General features: G+C 31.9%; 1 protein-coding gene and 1 long non-coding RNA gene across 2 annotated transcripts in view; one reads left to right on the forward strand and one right to left on the reverse strand.

The window, feature by feature from the left end:
- Nucleotides 1-21515, forward strand: part of LOC130453317 (uncharacterized) — a 688318-nt gene that overhangs the window by 101144 nt on the left and 565659 nt on the right. The window lies entirely within an intron of this gene.
- Nucleotides 20659-21515, reverse strand: part of LOC130453318 (uncharacterized) — a 55163-nt gene continuing 54306 nt past the window's right edge. Inside the window, exon 3 of the long non-coding RNA XR_008911033.1 lies at nucleotides 20659-20779. This is a non-coding gene — a long non-coding RNA (uncharacterized LOC130453318). The remainder of the gene's footprint in view (nucleotides 20780-21515) is intronic.

A 21515-nucleotide genomic window follows, 5' to 3' on the forward strand; every position in this document is an offset into this window, starting at 1 on the left:
ATCATTCGAGTATGAAAACATATATATTAATACTGAGAGTATTAAATCGAATCTTATTTTCTCAAATATATATTAATTATGTACATCTCTTTGGATCAAAGTATATAAATATTTTGTCAACTTAAATTTGCAATACAATGACAATACAAACACTTTCATAACCACTCCACTTTAGATATCACTTCTTCAACGCTCCGATTGCTTGTATCGTTTGCCGCGTACATTCAATTAGCTTCTCTACTTTGAGCCCCTTTTTTATATATATGCTCTTGGAATAGTTCTAGAACGTAGTAGAAACTTAGTTGTTAGATAGTCCAGAAACATATAGAACACTAGTTAGTCAATAATATATGGAGCCAGCTACTATCTTTTATAGTTTCTACTACATTAAATGATGACCAGTCCCGTCAAATATCGTGCAGCTGTATATCCGTCACAATATGTAAAGAGCACAAGATGTAAAAAAGAAAAACTGTAGCCACAGCTGCCATTAGGCTATAATAATAATCTCTTTTTTAATATATGTATTATAACATTTCTCATTCGTCCGATTTACATATTAAATCTAATTTGAACTATGATTATCATTTAATCGAATTTCATATTCACCTTAATATCTGGAAGATTTTCTACAAAAGCAGCTTAAGACAGGATGTAGAAGAAAGTTGATAGTCATTCATTCATAAATTAATATAGAAATAGTTCAAATTTTGAGGTCAAAATTATAAATGTTGATGTGCAAATTTGTCTCAGGTGTAAGAACAATTACTGATGTAGATATATAGAGAAATTAAGTGGAGTGTTGATAGAACAGCTCGCGAGACAGAATGAGAATGGAATAGGCAAGTGGCAACCACGTTTGATGAAAGATCATACAGTTATGAGATCTAATAGGTGGTCGGATTGAACTAAAAACTACTCCCGAATGTCATGAAGATGATTAGATACTATGAAAAATAATCTATGACCGCTCCCGAAATTACAAAAGCGAACAAAAGAAGCTTCCGTTTCTAGTATGAACAATACCGTAAAAATTCAGCGGGATAGATCAGACATTCGTAGCGAGATAAGGGTAACGTGGACTGTGAATATGTGACTTCAGGGCAGACACCAGCGATGGTCAGATGAGTCTACAGTTGACTTAGTAATTAGATGCAATCAGAGTTATTGGTTTAAAAGAAAATAGGCGAAGGTTAATTGTTATATTGAAATCGGTGTTCTGCTTCATAGAGAAGTAATGTAATGAGTTGATCAAATGAAAGTTACTCTCAATCTCTATAATTTTTTCTGCATGATTGTGTAGTTGAATGTTATGATAAGAATAATTATGATATGTCGTGTAGGAAAAGGTAGTTGAGAAGTGAAATCCTGAATTTTTATTTTATGAATAAGTGAAACACCCTGTAGTACACGGTGTTATTCAATTACAATAATCATGATTTTCTTCGCAAGCTCTTAATTGTCAATAAATTTATTTTCATAAACTTTCCCTAGAAAGAAAGCAGAAAACTAATTCTTTTAAAATGTTTGTCGAGCGTTAAATTCTATCGAGGAGCAACAGATCGGAAATATTGAAGGAATGGTTGGAGTCTGATTCTGAATGTTTTTTGAGTAATTAACTTAGTGAAGTTATATTGTTTTCTCATGAAATGAAATTTACTGCGTAAATAATTCTTCATTCTCTGTTTTTGTTGCGGCACTTGTAATAATATTTGTTTTGTGTCGGATGAGTAAATTAGATCGACTTTCGCCGCATATAATAGTAAATGTCACTCAATAAATTCTTATAATTATTGATGAAACTCTAGAATACCAAACAAATCTGAGTTCAATGAACAGAGAGTGAATATTGTGTATAAATTTGCTTCTGAATGGTTTTAATACAAAATCTACATTTCTTGAGAAAATTGTTTTTCATTTTCAACAAAGCCTCATATTGCTATCAATTTCGTGATAAAATTACATGTGATGTATCTTTCTTAAACCTATAAGTGTTAGCAGAAATACGTCAGGTTTCTCTGCAGCCAAATAATTTTATTCAATTACCCTGCATGGTGGCTAGGGTTTCATGTTCAACAATTCTCACCCAATTTCTTATATCTAGTTTGACATTTTATTAAATTAGCGAGTTGAAAGGGCGAATGAAGTTTTGATTGTTTTTGTTATGTTTACAAAAGAGTTTGTGAAAATGCATATGTTCCTTATTTTGGATTTTCTATTGTGAACCAAGAGAGAAAGTGAGTACGGCATTTGTTTTGTGGAAGCTGTCAGCTGGATTTAACTTAAAATTGTCACTTTTTGTTATAGTGAAATATATATAGAGCGGGGATCCTTTGCCGCATCCCGCATTTCGTAGCCCACACTTTTTTAGCTATTCAATCGTTTTCCTGGATAGCTCTGTCTTTTATAGTCTGTATAATTTATTTCTTCCTTGAGGGGTTTCCTCGTTTTCTTCTATTCTGCGGTTAATACATCAATACTTTCTTCGGTCACCTGTTCTGCTCCATCCTCATCATATGCTCGTACCAGAGCAGTTGCTTAGTCTGTATTTTTTCTGAAGTCGTATATACTCGATCTGTTTTTCGTCGTATATGCTCTGTTCTGGATATCCTGCATGATCTTCTCAAGTAGTTCATTTCCACATTTCCTATTATTTTTTCCTGTTTAGCCGTCAGTTGTCAGCACTCGAGTCCATACGTTAAAATGGGCTCCATTATGACTTTGTATATTGTCATTTTTGTATTTAGGTTAATTTTTCCTGACCAAAGCTATGAGTTTAGAATTTGTATCAATTTCTTCCCTAATTGCACTCTATTTCTTCTTCATTCTCTTGTTGTTCCATATTCCTAAATTATGTTCTAATTATTTGGATTGTCTACACCGTCTAAATCTATTTATTCGTAGCTTGGGTTCTCCTTGTGTGATTCCTATCGGCAGATATTCTGTTTTTGAATATTTATATTCAAACCTCGTTTTGCATATTCGTTGTCCAATTTTCATAGTGTAAGATCTGTATCGTTTTCGTCGCTAGCGACCCTAACTTGGTCGTCTGCGAAAAATGGCGTTGATAAGCACTTATTCTCCATATAAATTCCCATTCTCGCACTTTTAGGTCACCAGCTACTCAGAGCTTCCTGAATACATATAGATTATAGAATAATGTTGGTGACAAACTGCACCCTTGTTTTTAACCTTTCTTCTTCCGTCAATATATCAAACAGCGTATTCAACGGCAAATGTCGTAGGTCTTTTCGAGATAGACAAATTAAATGGGAGTGGCTAAATTCTCTAGTATTTGCTGTGTTACAGGAAATGCATTACAAAAAGGCAAGTATTATATATGCCAATGTTTCATCTGTTACTAAACGAATTTCACATTCGAAATATCTCCTAATCCTACAATTTTTCTTGGTAGTTTCAGCCAAAATATATTAGAAGATGACAATGAAAGTAACGCAGAAGGTTCTAGTGATTCAGACGATTCACATCTTTTCGGAAATACTCATATTCTACAATTCTACTATTCTACAATTAAGTTAAAGTAAATGATATCATTAGATTTACATTTATTGAATCTAAAGCTTTTTCTTCTTCTTGAATCTCGCTTACAACAGTGGAATTTTTCACATCAGATAAGAATGTGACCATGCCCTTTATCAGAAGTGAAGTTAACTCTTAATTTACTAAAGAGATTGGATAAACTGTTATTTTACTGGTATTCTGGAATTTTTTTAAACAATGAATCAAAACTATGATAATGATACTTATTCGTTGATTCCTTGATATACAATTTTGAAGCTTTTTTGCACAATAGAAAGATGCTATACTGTTTATACCAATAGGAATGAAATTGATGAAGTATGAACAGCCTCGATGTAAAACTATGTAGCCACCTCAGGGTGGATTTACCAAATATTCTTGTTTTCTTTATTTGTGGAGGAGCAGCGCCAGAGGGCATCATTAAGTTCGAATCAAATATACATGGACAACATAAACATCAAATATATCAAAGACATTATTCTATATCCTTCACAAATAAAATTAGCACTTTGTGGTGTTAAACATGAATAATAAACTTTAAGAGGAAATATTTGTTAGTTCACAGATCTATAAAATTATAAAAGATCCTCGGTTTCGCAGTCTTTCAGTTACTAATAAAAAAGCTACATTGAAGTCATTCAAAAATATTGTAAGAATTATGAAAATAAATAAATTGGTTAGCTCATAAAGGAGGAACGAATATGTCATCGAAGATCTGTTTCCTACACTCACATTTGAATTTCGTCCTTGACAGAAAGTATAAGTGACAAACATGGAAAATGTTTTGATAATTTTTGAAGAACTTTATCATAGATTTTGAGATGAGAATATGATAGGGGATTATTGTTTGTCTATAATGAAAGGAAATGACACGTGTGATTCGATTGAAGCTGATTTGTGAAGTGACATTACTGAGACCGATATTACTGATGAATTATTTATCACAATTTTGGATAACTAATTTATGAGAAAGAAACAAATCAACACTTATTTTAATTTTTTATTATGAAACATTTTGCAATTTAATAATAACAATAAAATCAACAAATTCAACACACATAGACAATACTGGAAATCACAATCAAAATTGGTTAACCTAATGCTTTGATGCATAACCATGTTCTTTATGCCCTTCGTGATCTCCTTTCTTTCCATAATCGGAGTGGTGAGAATGATGATGTTCATGACCACCATGTCCTTTGTACCCGTGATGATCTTCGTCATAATGTCCGTTATGTCCGTAACCTTTTTTGCCATGATGTCCTTCGTGATGTCCAGATTTATGAGAGCCTCCTTTTTTGTGGTGACCGGCATCGGATCCGTGATATCCGTGATGATGTCCGTGCTTTTCGTGGTGACCTCCTTTGTGGGCATCGTCATAGAATTTGTGATTCTTGTGATATTCGTCTTTGTGTGCTTTAACATGATAACCTTTTGTTTTTTGTCCTTTTTTGTGGCCATGCTTCTCGCCGAATTTTCCTCCTTTATGGTGACCTCCATGAGCGTGGTGGGATGAGTGATGATCGCCTTCATCATGATGCGAGTGATGGTGACCACCTTTTTCCGCATGATGGCCTTCTGAATGATGTTTTCCGTGCTTACCATGATGACCTTTATCGTGATGGTGATCGCTATGGTATCCTTTTTCACCTTTACCTCCATGGCTCTCGTGATGGTGTCCATGACCCTCGTGACCGCCTCCGGACTCGTGGTGATGGCCATGATGAGAAGCAGCAACTGCCTGATCCAATGCTTCTTCTTCTCCTTTTAAAGCATGTCCTTGCACTAAAACTACTAGGAATGCTATTCCTAATAATACTAAGACTGCTTTTTGCATTGTTGTTTGAATGCTTGTCACCAACTGCACTGATTTTATTCCCGCTTCCAATGGTATTTATATTGTTGATAGTCTTACTTCACGTATAGAAATTGTTTCGGACCATTGGTTGGATAACGATAGAAATGCAATCTTTTGCGTTTTTTACTAAATTTACCTAGTTTTGTGCAACTCAATTTACCTACTTTATGTAATTAGATTCTGGTCAATTTTAACAGCATAGGCGTGTACTTCTAAATTAATAGTAAAATAGGTGGAACGAATTATTATATAAAGTACATTACGGTACCAACATTTTTATAAGATTCAGTATGATCAAATCAGATATTGAAAAATTTATGAATATATTGAAAAACAAAAAACGATCATAGCTAAATTTAAATAATGGCATGTTGACAATTCTCACTCTTGTCAATAGAATAATATTGAAAATTTGATGAAATAAGATATTTGGATGAAGTCGAAATGCGAAGTAGCTCTTCTCCTAACATATTGGAATAAGCAGCAAGTATAACAGGAAATCTTCTACCTACAAATACAAAGAGGACTATATTCTTGCATACAAGAATTTTATAGATTGGAAGTCAACGAAAGAAACCACTTCTTCTCCTGAAAACCTGTTACTCGTCTATTCTGCTAAATTGGATAAGAAATAAATTATGTCCCCAATTCGATTCTCAAAAGAACTCTGAATATACACCATACATTCATTTGCAAAATAATATGTTTTCCTAAACTGTCAGTCAGAAAGCCATCGATGGAGAAAGGTAGATTTTTACTTTAGGAACACAATTTCTACTGTCTAGAGTGAGTCCTCGAATTCGAAATTTTAATATATTTCATTATTATTTTCCACAGATAGCATTAATCATGGGTTGAAAGGGAGCCGGTCGTACCAAAGAGTTTCATTTCATGGAAATTGAAGATATCGAAGCTTACAACAGAGCTATTGTAGTCAATAGTGTCTCTAAATGAATTACATAAAGATCGTTTATTGTCTCTTACTAGGAGAACATATTTGTGAGAGCGGGAGTGAAAATATTAGAAGCATGGAAATCAACTGCATCTACCGAAGGTCATATCGACGACATCATGAATAACAAGCTAAAAACAGTAAGAAAATTTGTGGTAGTAATTGACAAGAATGACTGTTTGTGTACAAAGTGTTAAAAATGTTACAACTACCACAGAAAGTACCACCTGTATCGTAAATATTAAAAACATATTGTTTTGTTGTTTATAATAGTTGTATTCTATTGACTAGTGACTATCACTCGCTTATTAAATGATATCCTACCATTTAACAGAATATCAATATTTCATTTTATATTTTTGACATAACACTAATCTATAAAACTGATAAAGAACCAATTGTATATAATTCCGTTATCACTTGTCTCATTTTTTTAACAATATCTTTGTCAATTATCCCATTTCTTTTAACGATTCTTACTCTTGACTAGTGTACATTCTCATAGTATATATTGAAGTACTATCATCAATCTTTTGATTAAATAAATATTGAAATACTATAGTTTGAGCTTGGAAACCTCTTGGGGCTTATCTTCTCTTAGTACTCGAATATGATTTTGCTCTAATCAGCATCAAGTTCTTCTGACATAACATCAGACTAATATATGATGTTATTTAAATACAAACCATCTTCGCATTCTCTTGTTGCTTGATATATTGTTGCTAACATTTTGATCATACACAAGGTTAAAATTGATTTCGTCAGGTCATGTATACTTTCGAGTATTGAGAGTTGGAACGTTTTTCAATATGAAGAAACATTATTTCTTAACGTTTTTCTTCTAAGCATGGTAGCTAACTATAAAATATTCTGAAGCAGCTAAGATAATTATTGTTTCTTTTTTGTAAAAAAATGATATATTTAATTTTTGACTCATACAAATTTTTATTGTGATGTAATTAAGGGTCTATTACATCGTTGTCACTTTTATCGAATTATGTAAAACTGATTCAATATATGTAACTACTAGAAACTCCAATTCACACAAATGATATTTCTCTTTCCAAACACGCTTTGTAATATTGTTCTATACGAGTAAAATAACATATATTATAGTACGTAGCAAACACTCTATGTATGAAATTTGTATTTTTGGTATTTTGCTATGATACCGTGGCAATATAATTGGATAATTACTATTCACTATGCTTCATTTGCTGAACTATTATATCACATTTTCTTTCCATGTGGTCATTATTGAAATTTAGCTTCTCAATGGTTTGAATTTATTCGCTCCTCGGATTATAAGGGTTATCCATCACTATAGTAAATTGATCTAGTGCCAGGTACTCGTTAGCTTCTTAGGTTTTTCCTCCTCAGACAATCGGACTTGGACTAATCCTCTCAAGCTCAAATTCATCTCTACCTTCTTTACCCGGGATATTGTATCGATTTAAACAGCATGTGTGTGTTATAATTGGTAATAGGTTGAGAAATTTTGATAGTTCTTCAATATAAAATAGATGAACGGGATGAGATACAAGAGAATATTAATGGCAATATGTTAGAATTCATAGATATTGAATTTATCATTAAAATTGATAGGAGCAAGCGTATATTACTTCCGATTGGAGTGAAATACAGACTTCATTATGCCGCATATTAATGAGACAAAATAATTTTATTGGCTGTTCGTATTTCTGTGTCAATGAGTTTAGTGTAATTGTTTTTTATTTGTCTTAATCAGTAATACATTGAAGAAACAAAATTAAATGACGATATCAATAATTTATATTCTTCCAAACATCCCCTTCGGTTTTATTGGGATTCTATGCACATAATGTAATTATTTGAAGGGAGTTTGGAGCACGCTTTGATTCAATCCACTAAGGCACAGTCTCCTTAGACAGATTAGTCCCATATTATCTAATAAATTATTCAAGCTGGTTTCTTGGACTACAAAAAATATCACAATCTTCGAAATAATAATAAGACATTATTGAATGTAATTCATTATTTTTTCCATATTTTGATTTCAGATTTTTTCACAACTAGTTGCACAGTATTAACAAAAAACCATTTATATAATTTCATTCGATTCTGTTAACTGATATGAATTGTTTGGTTTATGTAGCTAATACACATAGCACAAAATTAATTACCCAGAAAATTTAATACAAAAACGGATTACTGACCTCACCGTTAATTCATTCAATTTTGATTTTAGTATCTTTGAGGTGGAACCCAAGACAGTTTCTGAATTTGTGAACATTGATGATACAGATTCACATATTTTCTTTATTCTCATAGTTTCCGTTAGAAGATTTCGTGAAGATTTATACAGCGTATGTTCTAAATACAAAAAATGATCAAATTAAATAGAGACAGCCTCAATCCTTTTGTAATTAGATGGTACATGGTTTAAATTTTAAAGATATCGATTATTTGACCAGGAATATCAATTTATGAAAAATTTCTCTGGGTGGAATGAAATATGGCTAAACTTTTTTCTTGTTCACTGGATCAGCAATTTCTGATTGCAAACTGGTGTTAAGATAAACACCGTCGGTTGCCCATGTGTTCCTTCCGAGCATCGTATCTCTACAGATAAGTATCAGTGAGCGGTCTCCCAAGGTAGCATATACCGAAGGATTTTACGTCCAAAAAATTGGATCAAAATGGAGTGAGGTCACCTTTAGTTGTTGACATCTATTACAGAATTAGATCTAAACTGGGAGATGGCTAGAGGTAGAGAATACAACCGCAAAACAAGTAACCAACATGCAGACTGAACTGAGTATGCAGCTACAGTAATTACTTTACAGAGCGTAACTACCAAAGTGAAGCTTATTTTGGAAAGCTAGAAGGTGAAGAGGTGATTGGTGACAAGTGAGACACACCTCTCAGAATTGGTGATGGAAATATTGCAGCTAGGGAGGCAAGGGAGGTGAATGCGCTGGTTATTACAGATACAATATAAGTAGGGCCACTGATATGGATTTTCGATTCTGAGGAATAAGATTTGACCTAGAGAAAGCTTTCTTTGAAGCCGGAGACACATGGAGTCGGAGAGGGATAGAGTCAGGGCGGAGACAACCAAGGGGACTATAAACGGATTATTTAGGTAGACAGTAAGAGCATCTTTAGTCTTAGTCTTATCGAAGCTCCGATCACATCTTTCCCATTTCTCTACATTAAAACATACTATAAATTATCTGAGGTTTGAATAAATTGCTAGACTGGTTCGCCGGTCAATAATCAAATTGAAAATTTATTTATATTTTGAAAAAAGTACAAAAAATTATCTGAGAATGAGATCCTATAAACCTCGTGATCGCAAAGAATGTGTTTGGTGTGGTAACATGAGTAATGTTTAGAATTTGCCGTAATCCAAACTCATTAATATTTGTATCCACAAATCAAATACTTTCAATAGAATGATATAAAGTATTTGACATTGATCGACTATTTAGATAACGGAACAACTTCAACAAATAATATCGGAAGAAAAGTTGTTTGCCGAAACCCCTTTATTGAAATCCCGTAAGCGTGTACAATCTACATCGAGACTTCTTGGCTTCCTCATTGATTTGTGTATGTCGCTCGGAAACAATTGCTCTAGAAATATTTATGTTTCTCCATTAGTTAGTTTGAAAAGTTGGAGGTCTTCGAAGACGTGTTGATTTTCCAATTTGTTACAATGACGAATGTGTACAAACCTCGACACATTTTCACACAAGCTTTTTGTTAAGAAGCTGAAGTCGAAAAATGAGTTTCTAGACAATTTTCATTTATACGAACGTAGTAAGGAATAAGAAAAGGTGAAAAAAGGTATTGATTTTTATTTGCTATATATGATGCTATAGCAATCTTCAATATCTGAAACAACTGCGTATAATTATTTGTTGAAAGTACTAGTAGTTTGTGAATTCACAATGCTGAGAGTAAATCTCGATTATTTCTATTATAAAATAGCTCAGTAATTTCATATGACATGATTACCTGTGTTACCTGGAATTGTTCGATAAAAGAATTTCCAATACACTATTTACTACCATTACAAAAACACTCATAATCACAATCTTGAGGCTCCTTCAAATAATCAAATTATCATCCTCTCAGAAATAATATCTGATTAATTTGATTAAGACATTCGCTTTCCGTTATATATGATTCTTCGTTTATAGTTTTATGTAGTTAATTGACATCCATCAAAATATGAGAATGCTGCTAAAAATTCTAAATATTTTCAAGGTGCTGACTTCAAAAAGACCACTATATGTTCTCTATCACACCTTGCAAATGTATTCTCAGCTCCAGATACTAATGATGAAAATACAAAAAGTTGTGTAATGAAGTACTAGAAAAACTACTACGTAAAATCAAAACAGTTGGTTCCATAAATGAACTCATACCACCGCACCAACTCGGTTTCAGATGCGAACACACCACAATTCAATAATGCCACAGGATAGTTAACATAATTAAAATAACCCTAGAAGAGTTGTGCTTGAGTATTTCTTGACATACAACCGGCGTTCGACAGAGTCTGGCATGATGGTCTCCTCTACAAGCTTTAAAATCTTATATCACTGACTCCTACTCAAATTACCATACGACAGAATCTGGTTTACCTCAGGGTAGTGTTCTAGGCCAATTTCTGTATCTGATAATCAGAGCAGACGTTCCAAGCACAGGCGATACCTTCATAGCAACCTTTGCATACGACACGACAATCATGGTAACAGATGTAAACCCAACTGTAGTAAAAGGTACAAAATCATCTAAATCTGGAACCGTTGATGATATTTATAATGAAGCGTTCACACTATCACTACACTCACAATCAATTTTGAGTGCTCATTTAGTGGTAATGTAAACAGAATGTTCAATGATAATCAAATTTGCCAAATACATACTTGAAATTTTACCTGAAACAAACTGTTCAGAATTAATTAATGGGTACTGCACAATTTCATGCTCTAAGCTACTTACATTCTTGTGATTGCCTTTAACCTCTAATTCTATACATGTTTCACCCCCCTAATGTTATACTCGGATCCTACTCAATTCAATGAATTATTATGGAATTATCGTAACGAAAGATGAGCTATGGTTTTGGGTGGATTTACGTCGCTTTATAACATAGTATTGAGAAAGTGAACACGAAGAATGGCACCAACACGCATACATGACTGTGTAAATGAACCTGATGAGCTTTTTATTGAATTTCATTTTGAATAAAGAATGTCCATGAGAGTTATCTCCGTATTTTTTTTGGAAAGTATAAATAAAACGCTCCTGAACATATACATATATAAATTTGAATTCCTTCGTTTCATGAAATATAATCAAGGCTACATTTGAATAAGTTAATAGATTCTCAACGCTTCAAAATTTGTATAAAAAATTTTGCGCATCCCATACAGTGCTCCCAGCTCATAAAAATGTATCTCCCCAAATCTCTAATCAGAAACCTCTTTAATCCCCACAATTACTAGGGATTTCTTCAAAAAAATTGTATTAATCATAAATTAAATGATTATTATTAATTTTGGGTAGTAGGTAGTCAGTTCTCTCCGATCCTTAACATTGAAAGGACATACCTCCGAAACTCTAATAGAAATAGAATAATCTTTCAATTGATAACGTATTTAGTTTTTCTTTCATGAGTACAATAATCCATACTCCCAACAGGCCCCTATAGAAATATTCAAAAATTTGTTAGACAGTTTATGGATTGGTTTAAAACTAAATAACATGGCCCTTTTATTTGTAAAAAATTAGTAAAACCTTTTGAATCTTTATTAAATTCATTATTCATTAAATGCTTAGCAATAGTACGAATTTTGACGACAAGGAACTTGTTTTATTAAATTTTCTAAAAATTGTCTATTATTTTCTAATCAGTAATTAAATTGCCCTAGATTTCGGGCCTGGCCAAGTTATAAGATAGAAGCAGAGAACGGTGTGTACATAAATACAATCACAGAACAAAAACAAACAAAGAACCATTTAAAAAAGCCTGTTCTCATAAAAGGACGTGTACTAATAAGATTAGGCTTGAAGGAATCGTAATGAATTAAAAAGCTGCAGGTAAACTCTAGTGTTAGAATAATAATAAAATATACTGATACAAAAGAATTAATAGTAAATGAAGGGGTGACACAAAAAACAAAAGAGGGAATTAAGTAGTAGTAGTGTACGCAGATGACAAAGCTATAGTAGAAAAAAAAAGAAGAGAAAATTTTTGCTTGCATTCTCTAGACATAGTTATTAGTAGTAATAGTACTCAAATCTTTTAAAACTCGAAGCTGTCCATTAAAAATCGATTTCAAAAGGCACCTTAGAACAAAAAATAGAGAAGATAAGTCTGGTAATTGTAATGGCCATTATATTTTTTCCCTACCGGAGTTATAAATGAATAATATCCTCTGCAAAATCATGTTACCAGCCAATGAGTTGCGCACTTTTAGTTCTTGAAGTAAATATCAGTGAAGCTCATTAGCTAGATTCTCATCAGTGAATGAAAGTATAGGGCTATTTTCATTAATACTGTTACGAACAAGTTCGCAAACTTCGGCGAATTCGCGCGGCGCTTTTAACATTTTTTATAAATGGTGGAAGCGCCTTTGATGTTTCCTTTTAGAACTTTTTATTAGATCGGTCGGTTTCTTCACAATATTTCTATATTCTAAATATTTGCTAGGAAAGTCTATTTATTTATTTCTTTTGTTCTTTTTTGTTCTAGAAGTTTGTAGAATTTTATTTAGGTATACAAATAATTTGTGTAAACGCAGTTAGTTAGTTTCAAATAAATAGTCGTAGTGAAAGTCATCATAAAAATTATTTAAGTGATATTATTATATTATGATAACATTAAATTGATTATTATGAGTTAAAAACGTAAAGAACAGTCTTTATTAATTCACCTCACGTTATAATACGAGCCAAAAGTTTATTTTCTTGGGTATGTACGTTACTTGCGGGACTTCTTCATTCTAGTAGCAGATATTTTCTGAAAACCCCAACGATCATTTCTATTTTGTATATATTCAACCACAGGACCAGTTTCACTTAATTAAAGCAATTTATGCCAGGGCATATATATGAAAAATAGTAGCGAGAATGGTGAATAGAGAATATTTTTCCAATTTCTCAATTCTTAGATTTTTATATATTCTCGTGAATATTGATGCTCACTTAATACCTTAATACCTTTGTAATCTTAGGTGTGAAGCTAGCTGGAGTTGAGTCATATTGCATGGACTCTTTTTTGCAAAGCTATTCCCTATCAGGCGTCTTTTATTTCATTTCCTACCATGTTATCCTTTGTTTTTTCCTGTCAAGTTTATTTCCTGTGTCCCGTTTCTCTTTGGTCTCCATTACTTGCTATAAGTTCATGCTTCATCCATCAATATTGATAAAGATTCAATTTAGGCGGACAGTTAAAAATATTTGATTTTAACACGATTTTTAAGAATACTATACCTACGCTCTTTTTTCTTTACTAGTTTAAGTAAATTACATAATAATTTTCTAGCTGAATATACTTTTTCTTCATTTTTTCATTGGATATTATGATTATATATTTATCAGTTCATTTAATTTTGCAGTTCTGTTGGCCCCTTGCTAGACGGTTACTTGGTATTTAATATTTAAAATTGTATATGCTACTGGAATAAAGATGATGGTACGTTTTAATATTAACTCTCTGTATATGATCTGTGTGAATATAACTGACAGTTGAATTAACCGCTCTGTAAACTTTATTTGGTTTAAATTTTAAATATTTGAGACCAATTTGTATCAACTTTACCGTAACGTTTATAATTACTTTTACATAATAGTTTTAAAACCGAAAGTATTTCCAACAAAACAACAGCAACACCATTGTTCTGCCACAGAGAAAAGTTCAATGACATAGAATATAACATTCAAATAGTGTACCTAAACTGATACAATAGTGGACTTTATTGCCAAACATAATAGAAATTTATTTATATTGTTTTACACTGAAATTGATATCAAACATTGTTGAAAATATAACAAGGTGAATCAAACTCTAAGTTGAAATACATTGGGCACGGAATATCACATACCTTGAGAAGTAATGAACAATCTAGAGCTGATAGCGGCTATTGTGATAGAATGAAATGAAAGTATCACTTGAAGATAGTTGCTTATAATTTAGCATCAGGTACTATATAGGGATGGTGATTCTTTCCAAAAAAGATCGATTCTTAAGTCGATTCATATCGCAACCTGATAAATCGATTCATAAAATAATCAATGTCTAAAAGATCGATTCTAAGTTTGTATTTAGAATGTAAATATTTTATGAGAAACAAGGAAGATACCATGATAAAAAATTTTTGGGGTCTTTTATCAGTAAAATCGAAGATTTTTTAGACCAAGGAATTCGATGACAACAAGTTTATCGGAATCTGAGCGGCTCTGCACATCACTTGAGATGTTGCCAGCAATTGAAAAAAGACGCTCACAAGGAACAGATGATACCATATACGCTTTTTTAAAGGAAAGGAAACTGAACACATCACCATTTTGCGAGTTTTTAAATATTCAACCCTTTAGCCAACAACATCGTAATATTACGAGTACATTAAACTAATTGTGAATAATTTTATGATTTTTACCAAAACAGAAAAAATCGATTTTCAATGGTGAAATATCGATTCATTGAATCTATTCAGTACAACGTATATAGAAAATCGATTTATTTGGTTCAAGGAATCGATTTCTTCATTAATCGATTTCAGATCATCTAGTACTGTGGGCAATGGCATTTGATTCCACTTCTACTACAGCGTTAGATTAAGCTTTCACATCATTGAAATGTTGGATGGGATCATCACACCTGGTTGCCTTTTCTGTTTGTTATTATCTATACTACTAGGTAGATTTACGAAGTTTGTCTATTAGTCCATAATATATATTGAATTAGATGTTCTGATAGTTTTTAGTTACTCTACAAGTAATCTGTATATACACTGTAAAAGTCAAGCTAGTACTTTATGGTGAGACATAGTTGGAAATCTTGTAAATGGGTTATATCTCTTCAAAGATACTGTATAACTAAATTTTCTTCAGATTCATTATCATCACTAGTTCCACTTCATATTCGGCAAGGAATGTTGTTTATCGGTACAAATTCTTAAGAAAATGGCATATAAACCTGCAAAAACTTTGCACGTGTACACTTAACATTAGATTATTTCCATTGAGTTCTCTACCGTTTATATTTATGAAATAATAATATATGTTACTCGTTCCTGAATTACCGATTTGTTAGAAAAAATGACTATTTGGTTTATGTTTCGTTGATTGAGTATAATTATAATTATCGTCTGAGATTTATTACATATCTCCTACAATACCTGAGAGAGAGGTCGTCTTCTATATCTAATGGTGTTTTAAAGTAATCGTGAAATCTAATTGAAATAAAAAATAGGTAAAATTATTCAGAAGATGAATAAAATCTTGAATTCATTCATTTCATCTAAATACAAATACTCCTTGACTTGAACATTTGATGTTAATAGGTAAATCGTGAGGCTTTCTCATCTCTTTTAACCTCGTACATGTGTATGCTGGTCATTTCTTCCTACTCCATTCACCTTTCACCAACGGCACACCAGATTATCTGTGATGTATACATCTTGGATATGGCATCCTAGCACTAGTCGTATTTCGTGGTTGGTTAAGAGGAGTAGTTGATTGGTAAGGCAGGTAGTAGCTATATCTATGCTCAAATTAGGTTTTCTTATGCCATATTCATTGCAGTCCTTGGTTAAAATTGATTAATAAGTACAACGAACGTAATAAAACACGAATATTTTACTGGAAAGACAGAATTTTTATTATAGAGTCAAATATGAAACTACAGATAAACGACTTGCAGTAATTTATAAATTCAGTGAATAAACTACTGCTACATCAAGTGTGTTAATACCGCTTTTGACATGATATAAGGTAACGTGCAATGTAATGCAAGTCGCAATATTATTTGATCAAAAGCATGCACAGATAAAGTTCAGATGATTGTTTCATGCAAAATTTCGCACTTTATAATAGGTTCATAATCTCCTCATATTACGTTTTATTTTCCTTAGGAGATTTTTATATGCTTCTTCATTCATTCTCAACTAATTGTTTTATATTTTCTCATCTAATTTTCCAGCTAAACTGTTCATCGGACTACGAAAGTGAGGTAGTAGCAGTTTTAATTATTACCAGTGATACACTGACCACTTTTTTCTTGTTTAATATAATTAGCTTTGTTATTTTTATTTCCAAATTGCCTAGAAAATATTAAATGAAATTTGAGGTTAGATACTTTTACTTATGGAATTTGATTAGTAGGTACCATAATGCAATGGCAATGCAATATTCGTCTATGTAATATTTTGGTCTTGCAAGGAATTGCATGCAATTTCTATCTTGTTGTGTTGCACTATGTCAAGCGGCCTTGAACTCAAACAAAATCGTTAGAAGAATTCTGCAAGCTTCAAAATTTAACCTTATGTTCAATCTAAATATATTTTTATTCGTTTATTGCTTCTCCTGACATACAGTTCACATTGTATATTTGCCAGAATAACAAAGACATTATTATATTTTAAATTGACGCATCAGAGATTGTTAAAAACATTAGTTGGAATCTTCAAAGAAATTGACTTTGTACGTTACTTAAAATAATCTCAGTGTTTGTTCGACAATACAAAATCAATAATTTGGTGTCAATAGTGTTTACACATTCATACGTTTCAATAATTTAATGATAATTTCAAGATTCATTCACTCCATCAAAGTAAATGTTAATATTTATGAGTGACAACAAATAAATGAAAGAATAAAATGGCCAACACAAATATTTGAAAAGATAAATGGAGTTTTCTTGAGTGAAAGAAGTATTAAATACTATAGTTAGACCAGTTTTAGTAATTCAAATCAAATTTTGTAAGCCTATTTCTTGCCTTTTTTTTATTTGAGTGACATATCCTTAGCGATCGTTTGCCATTGAATCTTCTTGACATAATCCCTATACAACGGTGCACTTCGTCTGAGGAACCTTTTCAGAACCAATATTTAATCTTTCATTGTAATGTTCTGGATGCTCATTACCTGCACAAAATATTTCGTAATTTCTATTGCTTTGATGATTATTTTTTTATGTAAGCGACGCAGAACTTTCTTATTAGTAAATGCATTAAACAAGGTTATTATCTAAAAAGTGGCACTTTTCAATAAGATAGTGGTTACAAAGAATCAGCTACTGGAGCTGTGAAGTTAAATCTATTAATTTCCTATATCCATAAGAGGCCTGTTACGTAGATGGATTCAAGAAACAAGACACATTCAAAGCACAAGAGCTAATTACATACTTTGAAGCAGTTGCGATTTATATAATATTTGTCAGTGCTGGACATACAATCAACTAATAGTCAAATGAACAAACACATATATTTATGTTGCGACAGATAAGTTTTGAGTTACTCGTGGCTATCACCTCTAATGCGGTATAAGATTGTCTTGATCAGCTTGAGAAGGTCGTACGTCAAGCTTGAGTTAGTCTGTAGACACTCCGGTGTTCAGGAAATAAAAGGGCAGGCGGGTTAGCGAAAAGTGCAATCAAAAATAACTGGAAACTACTAGCATACCACTCATTAAAACCCTTTTCAGAGGGCCATGCTAGGTACTAGGATACAGTCTCACCCGATTCATCTCATAGGTCATTGGTATACGGCAAAGTACCTAAAAATAATGGGCAAATGTGAATAAAAGACACTAATTCAAGTATTGTTAGACTGCGTGTCTTATCGGGGTATACAAGAGGATTTTCTGGGAAAGAATACCAAAGAACAAATCGAATTCAAGGAGACTGATATATTTAGGTTTTTTTTTCAATTTCTTATTTCTTAGACCTTTTGATATTATATTAATGCAAATGTTCTTGATTTCAGGTCTCTTCTGTTTCAAAATTAGTTTTTAAAAGAAAGATAAATTTTTGAAGTTTCGACTTTTCTTTAAGTCTTTATCAATATATGATATTGACACTGACAATTTGCTTATTTATATTGATCTATAGATCACCTTCATCAAGAATATCGAAATAAAGATAAAATCAACTCAGAACTATGTTCCAATAAGAAAAATTAATTTTTCCTTGGTTTCCACAACTCAAATCTATTTAATTTATTAGAATTTACAAAATAGAGCTATAAATTTTACTTAAATTATTTGGATCTTTTTTTATCATTTATAACTTTTTCGATCTTATGAATGAGAACCATTTCTAGGACTTCTCTTTTATTTAGATGTAGGTTTTTTGTACTCATCAATAAATATTTGACACCATGACTGAATTTCTGATCTTAATCAGAAACCAATTCCGCTTAACTAGCGGGAACTAATTCTATAAAAAAATCAACGTTATTCCTAATGACGCAACCTAATGTAGCTGATATATGAAAACTCAACGTCATTCATAATGACTGAATCTGACTTCTAACCTAAAATTCGATATCAATTTTAAAAACAAAAGAAATCAGCAAAATACAACAAACTAATATTTATTTTTACTGGTATTTTGAATCATCTAGAACTATCAAATAATTTCCGTGTCAAATTTAATATTTTTCGAAAGCTTTGTTAAATTCCTTAAGCATATTTTATTTCAATTGTGAATGTTGTAAAGTGTGAAGTTTTCTACAGTAATTCACATATGTTACCAATTAGATATTCTCACTAAAAATGTTTAACTTGAAATATATTGATTCAAAGTAGTGGGCTAGAATTCTACGTTTGACAATATCTTCGTAGATCAGTTTTATTTCTAATTGAAGTGTGTCTTATTTTCTCAGTAAACAGTATAATATTGATATTTTTTCCATTTGCTCGTGGAAGCGATACCATCTCAAGTTGATGAAAGGACTAGATGATATGGTCGAGAATCTCGGGGATCTTTTTAAAATACCCCAATAAATAAGAAACTAAAATGCCAATTCCAAGATTCAAATTTAATTATGCGTTTCAATAAAACAAATATTATTTGACATTTATAGTTAACGCTTTATATTTAGTCTCATTTATTCTAATATATAATTAACACTAATATGCAGCTTTATAATGTTTTTAATGAAATTTAAATACTCACTAAACTATCAAAATATTTATATTATCTATTTACTAAATAAAAAATTGATAATTCCATCATCTTATAATTTTTACTATTAGTGTTACCTAAGAATCTGGAGATGTTACATATGTGTGAAAAATAGTAAATATAGTGTGAACAGTGTAACAAATATAGATATTGGAGAAAGGAATAAATAATATACTAGTTATTGCACTTACAAAGTATTGGAATTGAAATGTATAAATCTTTTCCAGTAATATAGATAAATATATGTGAATCAGATGACAACATTATGGCTTTTACAGAGATCTTCGGGATATGAGAAAGGATCGCGCCTAAAACAATATTATGACCGTATAGTCCATTTAAGCAGGAGTTTGAATTCCTTCCAATGATGAAATCAATCAAATCTTTTTGTGCACTAATGAATTTATTATAAATCCATGGTACGCTCCACTATCTAACTTTCAAATAACAAACCATATATTCCTAATTCGATATGAAATAATTGGACAACATTTTATAGTAATATTTATATTTACATTTTTTTTAACAATATAATCGGTGAAATCATAACAGATGTTTTCGACTTAACAAGTCTTTATATATCAGTCCAACAAACAAATAAACCCAATAATAGAGTTTACCTCCATAACGAGGACAACATATCTCCTCATCATGGAAATTCACTGCTTTGTGGAAAGACGACTTAATGTTTGCCTTTACCACCACCGCCACCACCACCACCACCTCCATGACCTGATGAGAAACCGTGCTCCTTTCCTCCCTTATGTGCTTCTTTCTTTCCATAATCGGAATGATGAGAATGATGACTTTCATGTCCTCCATGTCCTTTATGTCCTTTATGATCTTCATCGTAATGTCCTTTATCGGAGTGACCTTTCTTACCGTGATGATCGTCATGATGACCGCTCTTATGAGATCCTCCTTTTTTGTGATGACCAGATTTACCTCCGTGGTGTCCATGGAAGTCTCCATGTTTCTCGTGGTGTCCACCTTTGAACAATAAATATATGTCAATTCAAATATGTTAATATAATATATTTGTATTATTTACCTTTGTGATAATCGTCGTAGAATTTATGTTCTTTGTGGTAATCGTCTTTATGGGATTTGTGATGATAACCTGTCGTCTTTTGTCCTTTTTTGTGTCCCTTTTTCTCTCCGAACTTACCGCCTTTGTGGCTCTTCCCATGTGCGTGGTGCTCACTGCTATGACCGCCTTCATCATGGTGCTTCTTATGTTGACCTGTGAGTAAAAGTTTTCCAATATAGGAGTTGAATAAAACACCCTTTTTTTCAAACAGCATCTTGAAATGTACGTTATATTCACGCAAGTTCAGAAAATTCATATGAGTTATTAATAAAATGAACGGCAATAAGAACCAATATGAGTTTTAGAATTTGTGTTAATCAGAAGCCTACTGTGTGATATGTATTCGGTGACGATAAATTTATGATGTGTCTATGTTCATCAATAATCATTTAGTTCTTATTAATTCAAATTTGCAACAAAGTTTTCTTCCCAATTTTCATATTATTAGTTTGCTTACATTAATTATTAGAATCTCAAGATGTCAAAATCGAATACAAGATTAGAGGATTCATTTTTGCATTAACCAAAAAGAAAACCAGCCATTGGTGTTTTGCTTGACGATAACTTATAATATCGCAATCCTTGAAATAAAATTATTTGAAAACACTAACTTTCGTCATAATATTGTTAAGTACGGGATGAAAAAGATCTATGGATTTCGCAAAAGCTACATGAAAATCATAGAGTGACTGGTTGTTATCCATATTGGCAAAGTAAAGGACTTAATTCAAATCCTAATTCAGTTTTAAGCCTACTATCAAATGAGAGAAATTTTAATTCCTATTGTGCATTCGTATAGTCAATTGAAAATGCTCTTTAATATAATCTCCAAAGCTCGGCTTTTACAGAACTTTATGATCATATGGATCAATTCACGATATTTACTTCG

Source organism: Diorhabda sublineata, chromosome 2 (assembly GCF_026230105.1).
Source record: "Diorhabda sublineata isolate icDioSubl1.1 chromosome 2, icDioSubl1.1, whole genome shotgun sequence".
NCBI lineage: Eukaryota > Metazoa > Arthropoda > Insecta > Coleoptera > Chrysomelidae > Diorhabda > Diorhabda sublineata.